A 15,144-nucleotide genomic window follows, 5' to 3' on the forward strand; every position below is an offset into this window, starting at 1 on the left:
CAGACAAAAAAAATTTCTAATTAACTTTCCCAAATGGCTCTAAAAATTCACATTCGCATATCCGTGTACTCAATTTTGATTTTTAAACCCATAAAGGTCGTCATTTTCAGTTTTAAAGTCATAATTCCACAGATAATTCTTCAATTCGAATAGATATCATTAAATTAAAGTACATTAACGCACAAGTAAATAAAGGTAATATCTGTTACGCATTTTGGGGTCGTTACAAGATTCTTTTTTCCCCTTCACTTAACAATTATATCTATTACACTACAACAAAACTGACTTTTTACGGCACCACATTAACGACATACAATAAATACATGCCGTAGTTTTTCACTTTTACGACTTACTTTTTTTGCACGTCGTAAATATTTTTCCAACCACGGCGTGTCTATTGTGTAGGCTGTAAATGGTAATAACGATAATTTTTTTACAGCTTGCAATGCACGTTGTAAATAGTAAAACTTTCTATGACGTACAAATGGCGTGCCGTTAATACATCAATTACACATGACGCATATACGTCAGTCGTGAAAAGTGACTTTTCACGGCGTACACAACACCCGCCGTTAAAAGTATTGTCTTTTTACGGTGCACACAATGCCTGCCATTAAAAGTATTATAATTTTTACGACAGACAGTGTATGTCATAAATTGTATGATCAAAAACAAAAAAAAGGCCAAAATAAAATTTTTTGGAGCCAATTCATCAGAAAAAACAAGAAAAAAATATTTATGAAATAATAAAAAAAAAATACTTCAACTGTTTGGCTTCTAATAGATTCTAATCTCCAAGGGCATCCATCGTCACTTCCATTTTCTAACTCGTCTCTTTGCGGCTTCGACTAGTAAAACGACATTAACAACTCCACTTAACAGCGTCGGGCACAGGGAGGGAGATAAGGAACGGTACACACTCATACTCTTCTATGCTCTCTCTCTCTCTCTCTCTCTCTCTCTCTCTCTCTCTCTCTCAGATTTGCCTTAAACACATCTCATTTGGGGCATCTCTCTCTCTCACTCTCTCTCAGATTTGCCCTAAACACATCTCATTTGGGGCATCTCTCTCTCTCTCTCTCTCAGATTTGTGAACGAGATTGAGTTGGGTCGAGTCGAGTTGCAGAGTTACTCTAATGAGTCATCGCTCCGGTGGGAGACCGAGTCGAAGAAGAGTCAGACCTCGTTTGGGTCGGCAGCAAAGACAAGGCACGGCTAGGTTGAGAGGAAGAAAAGAACTCCATGGACAGAAGAAGAACACAGGTACATTTTCTGGGTTGTTTAGATTCTTTTCTTGGCTACCAAATAGAGTGTTTTCTCGGGGGCCAAACAGCGCATCTAGTTATGTACATGAGTTTCTTGATTGAAATTTTTTTCCCTCTTTTGATTTTGTGTTTTATAAAGAACTACGGTGATGCGCATAGCCTCCTGACAAAACGCTCAAGAACATGTTTGGAGCAATGCACAGACAGCATGTTTTTTGGATTGATGTTGCTGCTGTATTGTTTTTGGTAAAACTAACTCTCTCTCTCTCTCTCTCTCTCTCTCTCTCTCCAAAATGAGTGACCTTTCAGTAGCATCACATTGCCAATTTTCTACTCAAAAGAATATTGTTTCTAGCTCAATTTGTGTACTAAAATTTTCTAATCACAATAGTGCATTTTCAGATCAAATGCATTCTCATTGTAGTTTAACTTAATGACCATAAATAGATGTGGAAAATTGATCAATTCCCATTGACCTTTTGTTCTACCAAAATAACTCGAGCATTTATTGACTAGTGTGATAAGACTAATTGATCAGTAGATAGTACATAGTTGATGGCTCTAGCAGGGAACTCATACTTTTTAGCTGCATAAAAGGAGTTTATGATGCCAGAACACCAGCTTCATCTGCAGCTGCACATCCTTAGAGGATGAATCAATTTTGGATGTCTTTTTATTCTCAATTTTTTATTTTTATTTTTTTATTTTTAGTGACATAAAGAAGGAAATTGTAACAATTATGTTTGAGAATTCTGATATGTGTTGGAACAAATCATTGTTGCGGTAGGCTTCAATGAGTTTCAGGTCATTTTGTTATGTTTTGATGAACACAATGGAATTTTGTTTTTCCTGTTTTTCCTCTAATGATTTGTGTTGATTTTCTAGGAAACAGAAACATTTTGGCGATTTCGATGGAAATGAGAAATCTTGTGGTCTGATCGCCTGTCATCAGTGTTAGTTGTTTTACCAGTTTTCCACCTCCATCTCCTCTTCCTAAATTAATTGTTGAAGTAGTTTGGTGTTTCTAGTCATCTTTACACAACTCTTCATGTGAAACCTGCTTATTCCAGAAGTTGATAGATTTTTCCATGGTCTAACTAAAACCTGGTAATCTGAAATTTGGGAATAAGATGATCATGTTCTTATAATAGCATTTTCTATTGTATGGTATAATGACCTTTAAGTGCCACCTATCAACTTTTGTAGCTTTTCGTTCAGTGATGGCTTTTAAATTATCATGTTTGGCTTCATACAGATTGGATTATCTTGGCATGCCGGCCATGACGCTTATTCCTAGTAACTGTCTTGAATTACTTTCACTTTAATTTTTGATTGATAATTTGATAGTATTTTTAACTGTAAGCAATATGCCCTTGGGAGTCCTTTCTCATATGATTTATTTATTTATTTGTGCTTATCACAACAATTGATATCAAATTATTGATCATTGATAAATTAAAGCAAAGTTATCATTGGCTTTGGTTGCTGTTCACTAGATTACAGGGTTCACCAAAGTAGTTTTTCTTTATTAACGTAATATTTTTATATTTAGCTTACCCCATTTAATGGGACTTAAGGCTTGGTTTGGTTTGGTAATATTTTCATATTCCATATTTATTTTGGCTACAAAATATAGAAGGTATAACAAAACCATTGAAGATTGGTTTGGGACAATTTTACAAGTTTGTGTTTTTCGTAACAGGGTGATTTTCTACTTGTTTTGAAGAACCTGATTAAGAAGCAATCTGCTCATAGCACCCCAAAATTGAAAGTTATTCTTATGTATGGTTGCAGCTCATAAATAGTGCTTATTCTATATCTTTGTTCATAATTGCAAAGTTTGTTTTGCTCGTGTGTTTATCTATATCTCCAATGTTCAAGTCAGCAACTGTTGATTCAGATCTGTTTTCAAGATACTTCGGTCACTGCCCAGTAATTACTGCTCAAGGCCGAACACATCCTGTCTCAACACACTTTCTTGAGGATATATATGAAAGTATTAAGTATCGTCTTGCTTCAGATTCTCCAGCTTATCTAAGAGATGATACATCTACAAAGAATGTATCTTAATTTGTGGATCTTAGATTATTACTTTTAAGATTTCAAGTTTGTTCTTTTTTTTACCAACAGATCTGCAGCTTTCACCCTCTCCCTTGTCAATAAGCATTTTGTAAGATAAAATGTGAAATATAAGATTTTGTACTTTGCTCTGGTATATGTTATCCTACCTATTTTCTTTTAGTTATCAAGTCTTCATGCATTTCTCAGTGTTTGGCATTGCTCATACTATGTAAATTTTGTGAGGATCAAGTGAAAAGTATAAACAATGATTATAAAGTTATAGTTAGGTTATTGATTCTTTGTTCACATTTATCCATTTGCATACTGAATTATCATAGACATCAGTTGGTAACCCAAAATCAGTACTATAACTTTGGTACTTATGCAGAGTGTACATAAGCTTATAGTGTTTTATTTCTGTGAGTTATTTCGTTTATTTATTTGTAGTTAATGCAATATTATTTTGAAAATCAATCCTTATGAATTCTTGAATTTCATGGCTGCAGAATGATCCTGTTAGCAACCACAGGGGGATTTAAAATCTAGTTTTTTCTGGATGGGGAGATGAATCAATTCTGTCTGAAGATTTCATAAATCCATACTATATTCCGAGTAATAATCAAACATATAGTGATCAAACTCGAAAGAATTTGGTAAACATCTCGGAGATGTACTTTTTAGGAGTTCATAACATATAATTGTTGCTTTATCTAGGATGGTGACCCTATAATTTTTTCAGATCTACCACACAGAAGGTTGAATGAAGATGTTATTGATTATGATTTTCTTGAAGATCTGGTGCATTACATTGATGAAACACACCCAGAGGGTGCCATACTGGTTCTCTTACCAGTAAGCCCAACGAATGCTTTCATACGTGTCATTTATGTAGTTTTGATTTTATTGGAAAAACATAGTATGTGTCTCTAATTAATTGCTGAAGTCATTGTTGTTGCATAAATTGCATGACAGGGAGTTTTTGATTTTATTGGAAAAACATAGTATGTGTCTTTGATTAATTGCTGAAGTAATTGTTGTTGCATAAATTGCATGACGCGGGGTTTCAGAGATCCACACATTATTTGATAAACTAGCCGCTTCTTACCAATTTGGTGGAAGATCTTCTGAGTGGCTTCTTCCTTTACATTCCTCAGTAGCGTCAGCTGATCAGAAAAAGGTGTTTCTACGACCTCCCGATAATGAAAGGTAAAACTAGATCAGCTAAGTTACAATAGCAAAATTTAATGGAAATCATCTAGCTCGTAGTTAATGATGTTTAAGAAATTGAGCTTGAAGCTTAAACTTGAGCTCAGTTTGTTCCAATGCAGAATGAGTTGGGGACGTGCTTCTAATTTAGTTACGATTAAGCTGTTCTCTCTGTATTTTTTCTTGCCTTGTAAACAAGTTTCTCTATATTTATGGTTAGTTTTATTTTATTTCACTTGTTTGATTATCAATCTTTTTCTTTAATTGATCTTTGTTTTTGTTGAATTGATTTGAACACAAATGGGGGGTTTTTAATTTCTTGATTTCTGAATTTGATAAAAATATGTAGTCGTTCATGTTTTTCATTGTTATTGTGTTTATGTTATGTGGGCGTGTTTTGGGCAAGGAGTGTACTAACATCCCTACTGAATTATCATCGCATACTCTTCAATACGAGCTATTGTCTTCGAATAATGAGACATGGAAAGAAGAGATGTTTTCACACTACCATTTGATTCCCACTGATGACTCTGCGTGGGTGAATTTGCTTCCAAGAAAGATTTTGAGGGAGGAAGATGAATTCAGTTGGGTGATGATGTATAGAAAAATGAAAAATTTGGGTGGGATTAATGTGCAAAGGGGATTTCCTCAAGGAGGTCTCTCTTCACGACATGAGATTGGATCCAGAGTCCAAGCACGGGGAGGCTCAGCAGACAAATTTGGAATGCTTGTTGATGCTGGATGTTGATAGCTTGGTTTGGAGCTTTAGAAAGACAGCTGGTTTGCCAACCCCTGGCAAGGGGTATGGAGGTTAGGAGGACCCAACTTGTGAACTTCGGGATCATTTTGTAGGTTGGTTTGGCTCCTTGATCACATCTATTTTCTGGTTTATTTTTATATCCTTGTTCTTAGCTAGTTTTCGTTTATGTGAATGGAAATTTCTAATTTCTTTTATTGTCTTTTAAAGAACATCATTGTCAATGAAAATTTTATTTTTGTGTCATGCATGAAATTGACATCCTACTTCTTATGCATTTAATTCTTATCGCCTGTAACAATTGGTTCTGTTATTTGTTATATTTTGGTTTAAATTTATTACTATTCTAGAATGCAGAAAATTGTCGTGATCTTTCCTTGTGATTTTTATATTCATTGGTAGCGCAATCAACAGTTTACATTGACACTTGGTTTGTGGTTCCATAAACGCAAGATCTTTATCTTTGTGTTTTGCTTTGGATTGATTTTCTCAAATTCTTCTGGTACGTGAACTAGTAGACCATTATGATACGATCAAGTCTGCTTTTCTTAGCTTTTGGATCCGGTTTCATTGCAATTGTATGACTTCAATCAGTGACCTCTGTTTTTGTCATAAGAATTGTGGCCTGTCTATTTTTAACGATCAACTTTACTTTTTTATGTATTGAAGGGCATTATTTGAGTGCCTCAGCACAGATGTGGGCTAGCACTCACAATGACAGTCTCAAAGAGAAAATGTCTGCAATTGTTTCTGCGCTATCTGCCTCTCAAGATAAAATGGGTACAGGATATCTTTCTGCTTTCCCTTCTGAACAATTTGACCGTTTTGAAGCTATAAAACCTGTTTGGGCACCATATTACACCATTCACAAGGTAAAACTGCATTAGAATTCTTGTTTTTTAGTTTAACTCATACTTTTATTGTATATAACTGACTTTCACCTTTTCTTGATTAACAGATAATGGCAGGTCTTTTGGATCAATACATATTGGCCGAAATTGCTCAAGCTTTAAAGATGTTGACATGGATGGTTGACTACTTTTACAACTGTGTTGAATGTGATAACAAAGTACAGTGTTGAAAGGCACTATTTATCATTAAATGAAGAAACTGGTGGCATGAATGATGTCCTTTATAAGTTGTATGCAGTAACGGTGTGTACAACTCATCTAGGAGTCTCCTTAACTGTTCTTCTTGGTTCTTCACCATGTTTTAGTAATCTGATTATCTGTTAGATGTTTTTCTATCAAATATCAACCCCAATGACTGGGTTCATAAGGCCTTAGGAAATTCCACTGCATATGCTATTTCTGGAATTTTGTGTCAATCATATACATAGTATAGTACGGGTTCCCTTATAGCAATAGGCAATAGGCAATCTGCAAAAGTTGTTTCATTCAATCTGAAATTCTGCAAAGAGTTTGACAACTTATTTTGCTTTGAATATGTATAGTATGATAATGCTCTTAACGGCAACATATCCTGCATTGAACAAGCTAGTGTTATTTTATTATCCCAATATTGGGCTGTAAAAGCTTCTGAGTTTGATAAATGGCAACACATATTATGAGGTTTTTGTAAATTGTCACAATGGTCGGGATTTAATTTAATTCATCCCTTTTTTTTCTTTTTCTTTTTCTTTTTCTTTTTCTTTTCTCTTTTTTTTTTTTTTTTTTTTTTTTTTTTTTTTTTTTTTTTAAACTGGGTTTTGCTATTTCTTTGTAGGTTGTCATTTAATAAGTCTTCCATGACTGCAAATGCTATGATATTTTATAACTTATTTTTGACAACCATTCATTTATTTGTGTGTGTAGGGAGATTGGACAAACCCTGCTTTCTAGGATTGCTCGCGGTAAAGGTAATTATTGTTTTCTTTTGTTTACTTATGTTAACTTCCTATTGATCTCTATTAATTTTTTGGTCCATTTTACCTCAAAATTGTTGTGTCAAAGAATATATATTTTCCTTTTGAGAGACAAGACTATTCCATGTGGTGAACTGTTTTTTTCCCCGTACCAAAAAGGTGTATCATTGACTCCAATTGTTGGCTACATCCAAATGAACTCTTTCATTTGGACTTTCTTTCTGCTGTATTGGGTGGGTTACTCACTGGGTTTGGGATGAAGCAACCACTGCTGGAACCTATGCATATTTCATTTCTGTCTTTCACTTGTAGGCTGATGATATTTCTGGGTTTCATGCCAATACCCATATTCCAGTTGTTATTGGATCTCAAATGCGATATGAAGTTACTGGTGATTCACTTTACAAGGTAAACAGCAGTTATTTGTTTTCAATAGCAGTCTTCACGGCATCTGCGCTGCAATAATTAACAAAAGTAGTTGTTTGATTGGAGTTTTCTTGTATTAAGTGCATATGCAGTAGTTTTCTCAGTAAAGTTTTAAAATTTTGCCATGATCATTGGAAAATTAAAATACTGTTTTCCCAGGAAATAGGAACTTTCTTCATGGATATTGTCAATTCTTCTCACAGCTATGCAACAGGAGGCACTTCAGTCAGTGAGTTCTGGTAAAAACACTTGACATTTTGAATGTACATAATACATATATCTTAGCTACTAGCGGTGGGTTCAAATGCTGTGTTTGTAAATTTACATTAAAAATTTTGGACGGTTTGCTGAATATCCTTTAACATAATTATGCAAGTTCCACGTAGGTGCGGCATTGAAGTAGATTAATTCCACATCTTTCCTTTTTTTAAATTTAATTTTTCTCTTGAGCTTTTTATGGCTTGAATTTAGTAGCAAACTATATTTTCCTGTACAAACTTAATGGTTTGTTTGAAGATTCCTACTCGTTTCCCTCTAGAAACATTGCAACAAAAGAGGTAACTTCATTTGAGGTATGAAAAAAAAAGTTTTGCTTTATGTGAATTTTATTTGCATATACGTTGAGACTATTGAGATATTGAATTTTCTCTAATTTTTCATTATGACATTGTTTTTATGGGGCCATTGAATTTTCTTATTAATTTTGGAAATGTTTTGTTGATGTTTTAAATTTCTTGATCATTTCTTAATACCTCAAGAAATATGTTTGTCCCTGAGTCGTTGGTTTTTGTACTTATGTGAAGTTTTCTTTGTTGTGCAGACAAGAAATGAAAAAGGGTTAGTTACTCCAGCTATTGCTGCGGGTTTAGGTGTCTTAACACATACATTGGGCACTCTCGTCCCTATGATAGGAGCAAGTGGATTTGCTACAACTGCAGCTGCAACTGCTATAGGAATTGTTGTCGGTAGTTTTAGATAATCTCTTAATAGTTGTCGATATATTTAGAAAGTTAGATATGCATAGTTTTTGATGGTTTAAATTTTTTGTACAGTTTAGAACTTAAGGATATAATTTTCGAATGTTTGGAATGTATGGGCAATTATTGAATGTTTATAATTTAATGATATAGTTTCTTTTTGATGTTTCAAATAATACTTTAGTGATTGATTGATGTTTTGTGATGCTTGTTTGTAATATTTGTTAGATTGTACAAAATTAGTCAAATAGAACCTGCTGAATTTAAAAATAAAAATAAAAATTGCATATTTTACGGCAGGCATAATAAGTTGTCGTATTACACATTTTACGGCGCGCAATCAGCGTCGTTATTTGTCTCACCAATTAACGGTGTGCAAAAGTAATCGTAGAAAAAGTAACAGCGACGTACAAAATCTTCCATTAAATAGTTTTTAATGGCGTATTATAGCATGTTGTTAAAAAAGTAATAATGACGCACAAAATATGCCGTTAAATAGTTTTTAACAGCGTACTATAGCATGTCGTAGAAAAAGTAACGACGCACAAAATCTGTCGTTAAATAGTTTTTACTAGCGTACAAGGTATGTCGTTGAGAGTGAATGACTTTCCATGACTAATTATAATATGACGCGCTGAATGTTGTAAAAGAGTTTTTACGGCGTGCATTGCCCTTTTTTGTTATAGTTTCTTTCATAACTCTAAAATTAAACTTGCTCTTTTTTTTTTTCTTTTTTTTTTTTCCTCCCAATTTTAGAGGAAAAGCAAGTTTCTCGCCAAGAAGTTCAATTACATGAAATTGGGGACCCCAATAAGATAGATGTACATCATAAGAATTTGCAGGCAAGGCACAACTTGAATTCTCAGAATTTCCCGTTCATTGATTTGGCAACACTAAGTGGCTGCAGACAACTTTTCGGCTTCAAATAAGCTTGGACAAGGTGGTTTTGGTCCTGTTTACAAGGTGATGACATTTTTTTTTTCTTTTGTGCTTTTTTCTTTTTTCTTGGTTCCTAGTTTTAATTTCCTGATACAATTTTTTTTTTTTTTTTTTCCAGGGTCAATTACCTGATGGGAGGGAAGTTGTGATGAAACAACTCTCAAGTTGTTCAGAGCAAGGTATAGATGAATTCACCAATGAAGTTTTATTAACATTGAAACTTCAACACAAAAATCTTGTAAGGCTTTTGGTGTTTTGCATAGATGGAGAGGAAAAGCTGCTCATCTATGAATAGCCTTGATGTCTTCCTATTTGGTTCGTATCCTTCTTTCTTTTCTTTGTTTTGGTTTTTTTTCTTTTTTTGTTTTTTCCGCAACATCCCATTTTTTTTAATACAAATTTATATATAAAAATGGTAGGTTTCATTGTAGTTAATCAGAAATTCAATTTCCTAATCTATAATATTTTTTTGTCTATTCTTTTATGGTTAGATCCTAGGAAGCGTGCACAAATGAATTGGAGTAGGCATCTAAATATCATCAATGGAATTGTAAGGGAAATGTTATATCTTCATGAGGATTCTTGGCTTAGAATGATTCATAGGTACTAAATCCAAGCAATGTGTTACTAGACAATGAATTGAACCCAAAGATCTCGGATTTTGGAATGGCAAGGATCTTCGGAGGAAATGATGGTGCAATTAACACTACTAAGATTGTTGGAACATAGTGAGTTCACTGTTTGTTTTTCTATCAAACTTTTTTTTTTTTTTTCAAAACTAATCTGTCTAAACAATTAAGTAGGTAGCTTCATCAATCATATGAATTTGCTTATTGAATTTCTTTCCAATCCTTTCTCTTGTCGGATAGTGGTTACATGGCTTTAGATTTTGCAATGGAAGGACTATATTCCGTCAAGTCTGATGTTTTTTAGTTTTGGTGTCCTTTTGATTGAGATTATAATTGGGAGGAGGAATGCTAATTTCCTTCTCACTAAGCGCACCCCTAGTCTTATTGCATATGTAAGTTTATGTGGCTTGAGTAAGACTATACTTCTCAAAATTGATAGTCTTGTTGCAAGTTTGGCTCAAATAAGTATATCTGGCTCGGTGATGCTACAGGTATGGCAATTATGGAATGAAGGGAAAGGGTTGGAAATAAATGATCCATTATTGACGAAGTCTTGTAATCTTGATGAGTTCTCTTAAGGTACATGCATATTGGTTTATTGTGTATTCAAGAATATGCATATGACAGGCCTTCTATGTCATCAGTTGTGGTTACGCTGAAAAGTGAAGTTGTAACTCTTAACTAACCCAAACGACCTGCGTTCTCTGTGAGGAGATTCACCGATCATTATGAATCAAATGATAAAGATTATTATATTAACGAATCCGCAATTTCTGATATTATGCCTTGGTGATCAATTAAGCCAAGTTGAGTAATGGTTTCTATAAGGATAAATTGCACCATTAGTCCCTACAATTTAAGTAAAGTATCACTTTAGTTTTTGTAATTTTAATTTGAACAATTTAAACCTATACTGTCAATTATTTTGCAATGCGGTTCCTCCGTCATTTATTGTTAAACTTTGAAACGGAAAAAACCATGTGCAAAACTAGAGGACCAAAGTGAAATTTTGTTTTGAATTTTATGGTCCCTCTAATTTTGCACATGATGTTTTGTCGTTCAAAATGTTAACAAAGTTAAAAATATATGAATTAAACTGATTAAATTAAAATTACGAAAATCAAAATGAAATTTTACTCGAACTAAAGGGACTCGTGGTGTAATTTACACTAATAAAAATTGAGTGATTATTGAGTACTTCAAAAGCACGGCCACGTGGTGCTCTATGATATTATGATTGGCGAACAATGTGGGGTATTATGATTTTGTATTAAGTGATTGAAGAACATAAGAGTATAATGAATAATGATTGGTGAAGAAATAAACACGTGATACTCTGGAAGTATCTAATAATTTTCTGGGGATTGTCATTACCATGGTCTTTTTCTTGCCTTGCACATCTTTCTATCTCCCATGACGGGTCATTTATCATAAGAGGCAACCCAGGAATTGTAATCGGATGCGGAAGGAATAATATTCTAACACTACTAGAAATATGACTTTTTGTGTCTATTTTTTTGCGACTGATTGTTTGACCATTGCAAAAAATCACTTTTTTCATCAAAAAAAAAAAAAACAAAAAAATCACCTAACCCAATCGTGTTCATTACTAAATAAAAAAAAAATTAAAAAAAACCCCAAATCGTGTAAAACGTGACCTATTTCCCATTTCACTCTTATTTCCCAAATCTATTCCAACGGTGGTGTATGAACTCTCTCTCTCTCTCTCTCTCTCTCTCACAAAATCTCTCTCACTCGGCTTTCTCTTTTGACTCTTCACTCTCTCTCGCTCGAATCTCACTGTCCACTTTCCACTCTCTCGCTCGACTCTCAAGTGCTGAAGATTTGAAGATTTTGATTGATTGTTTATGAAGATTTGAAGATTTCGATTTGCTGTTGATGAAGATTTTGATTGATTCATAATTGAGATTTATAATCGGTAAGCCTAATTTCTATGTATGAATCTAACTATCTGTCTCTCTTTGTAATCTAGCATGTTTGTTTCATGCCTAATTGCTGAATTTCTGTGTTGATTTCGATCGTTCTTTAATCTGTGTTGTTGATTTATTAGGCAGAATACCTCACTACCTACCCTCTCTCTCTCTCTCTCTATATATATATATATGGAAAATGATTGGTGGCCCTAAAAAATTTGCCCCTAATGCCCCTAATTTCCATTTTTGGAAACTGTTTTCTTTTTTTCTTTCTTTTTTCCTTTTTTTTTTTTTTTTTTTTTTACCAAAAGTGGAATTTCGGGGCATTCGAGCCCCGAAATTTAGGGCCCTCAATATATCCATGTAATGTATAACAATATACACACATACATTCCATTTCTATGTCCATCAAATGAATCAGATAAATCTGATGTACTCAAATGGTGAGTACATTATTATCCATTATACAATCGGTATCGAGCAAGCTTTTCTTAGCTATGATTTACAATGCTCATGAATTTCTCTGCTTTTAATGAATTAGGTTGCCTATTTCTCTGAGAGTCGTTATGGAATTAGCATTCTGTGAGTGAATTAGGTTGGAATTAGCATTCTATTCTATTATTACAGAATGGCAATTGTGGAATTAGCATTCCCTGAGAGTCGTTGTTATGGATTGAAAAAAATAAATTTATTCATACACTGACAGAATGTGAATAATAAATTTATTCAATTCTATTAACTAAGAATGAATGTTTGTTTATATATGGAGTGGGTTCCTTAGAGCTTGCTGTTAATCTGAGGCCAGGCACGACACTTATGCCATGATGCCAATATCAACTTTCCTCTCCCTACACTTTTGCCACCACCAACCAGTCATTCCATTCATGTGTCAAATGTGAATTTTTTTTAAGTAGTTTTAAAATATGAATACCAAAAACATATAATTAAAATATAGAATGTATAGCAAAAAATATAATAGTAATGTGAAACCTTCTATTGTCGCTGTTGCTGTTACGGAGGTATATGAAATGAAATTATGTATTTCCAAACAAAATAAATTTGTCTTTTTTTTTGGCTGATTAATTGACTTTGATGTTGTTTCTTTGTTTTGTTTTTTGTTTTTTATGGAATGATTGTTTTGCCTTGTAATGTTAAGTATGATTACAGGATTATGCTTTTGGGTTTGTTATTACTATTGGTTTGCACTACGTGGGATTATCCTTTTCATATTTCTTTCATTTTAGGATGAAGCGGAAGAGAAAGAAAAAGACCTTTAAGGCCCCTTGCACTACGAATGAGGCTTTACATTTGTGGGCAAGTCCCTCACGACCTCGCACTATGGATGGATCATCTTCATCCGTTTCATCTCCACATATAGTATTAGCTACCTCTACAGCAGCTTCCTCATAGCCATCATTAGGTTTGTTTGCATTTTATTTTCTATTTTAATTAATGTATTGTTTTATTTGTGTTTAAGATTTTTCAGGTCTAATGATTTTCAAGTACACGACAAGGTTGAGGATTTTCCCGAGGGATAACGGAATGGGATACAGGCATTAAGATCTAAGTAAAATTTGATGATAAGTTTCAGCTAGTGGAGGATGATGGCAAAAAGTTGAAGGGACAATTGGGGTTGATCGTGTGCAGCGGGCATAGAGTCCCACTCACATATCTCAGTTGGAATGTAATGCATTGGCAAGAGGTGAAGGTATGATAATCTGAAATATCTAATAATTCAATTTATTGATAGCCCCAACATACATGTTTATTATAATTTTAGGAACTTATAATTTCATGCATTTCTTAGGTTTCTATGGATCCTCCAACATGTCCCCTTCTAATTTGTGCTTTGTAGGACAACTTGGTATATTGTCCAGATGAATTCAAAGAGGTTTGCATGCGATTTTGTAGGACATCGTGGAAAGATCATAAAAGCAAGATAAAGTCCAAGTATTGGATTCCATTTAAGAATGATCCGAACATTGCTTCTAAAGTACCTACTAACATAGTGCCAACCCAGTGGAGGAAACCTGTGCAATATTGGGCAAGTAAAGAAGTACATGTATAAGTATTCCAGTTATCATCTAAAACTTTCAAAGTGTACTTGTCATTAAAATGTCTTATATTGCTCACACCACAAATTCGTCAATTTTATTAGCACTAAACTACTAAAATGACTACATTAAAATTCGATTCTAAGTGTAAGATGTTGACTTGTTATGATTGAAACATAAAAAATTAAAGTGAAAATTGATGTAAAATATAAGGGTGCAAAGTATATTTCTCATTTGATTAATGTCACATATAAATGGTTATAATTTTGGGTTAAATTCATTTCACACCTTTGTGGTTCGGGCTGAGCACTTTATCTCTTATAATTCAAATATAGTCAAAAAGTCTCCATGTAGTTTTGAGACTAAGACAATTAAAAACTCAATGGGTCAAAGTGAAACCAAGTGTAAAGTATAGGGGTATGAATTGTAATTTTCCCTAGTATCATTAATTACACTTAACATTTAGACCCTTTCACTTTCAATCATGTACGCTATATGCAATATTTTTCTTGCGTCATTAGCAGTATACACGTTCAACAAAATTTTGCTTTAGCAGTTGCACTTTCACAAAAATCGCGTTTTGATTGCTTGACTTTTAATTTTTGTCAAACCTCATTAACGATAGATGGACAAAAGAGTGACATTACAACTTGACTTGAAGTGTCAAGTGACCAACCTATTAATAAACTTTAGGATAAATTACAGTAAACCCCCTTAAACTATGACTCATTTGTATTTGGTCTCTTGAAATTCAAAACTCAACAACTAGCACTTTTTGTTGGGATTCTAATAGAAATTTATAGAAAATTAGATCATGTGCAAAGCACATAGCACGTATATTGAATTTTTAGGACATTAATATCCATTAATGATTGTTTTAGGATAATAATATTTTTATATGGTAATTTCATTTATACTTTGTTTCCCTTATCTTAGTGACAAAATGCAAACGGAGTCACCATTTTTAGAACATTATTGCCGTAAAAATTTAATAAATATGTCATGTGCTTTATGCAAAATCTAATTTTTTGT

General features: G+C 33.5%; 1 pseudogene across 1 annotated transcript; it reads left to right on the forward strand.

Moving 5' to 3' along the window:
- Nucleotides 1–947: 947 nt before the first annotated feature.
- Nucleotides 948–14,345, forward strand: LOC114317073 (uncharacterized; annotated as a pseudogene). Its single transcript, XR_014340705.1, has 18 exons — nucleotides 948–1,263; nucleotides 1,405–1,511; nucleotides 2,151–3,326; nucleotides 3,833–5,384; nucleotides 5,959–6,161; nucleotides 6,248–6,486; nucleotides 7,104–7,147; nucleotides 7,466–7,561; nucleotides 7,739–7,818; nucleotides 8,400–8,544; nucleotides 9,313–9,519; nucleotides 9,614–9,674; nucleotides 9,759–9,810; nucleotides 9,987–10,223; nucleotides 10,429–10,516; nucleotides 10,616–10,703; nucleotides 13,303–13,766; nucleotides 13,866–14,345. The product of XR_014340705.1 is annotated as an uncharacterized LOC114317073 (transcript).
- The last annotated feature ends 799 nt before the right edge of the window (nucleotides 14,346–15,144 follow it).

The sequence above is a fragment of the Camellia sinensis genome, chromosome 9, assembly GCF_055761805.1.
Source record: "Camellia sinensis isolate YWXY chromosome 9, ASM5576180v1, whole genome shotgun sequence".
NCBI classification, from domain to species: Eukaryota; Viridiplantae; Streptophyta; class Magnoliopsida; order Ericales; family Theaceae; genus Camellia; species Camellia sinensis.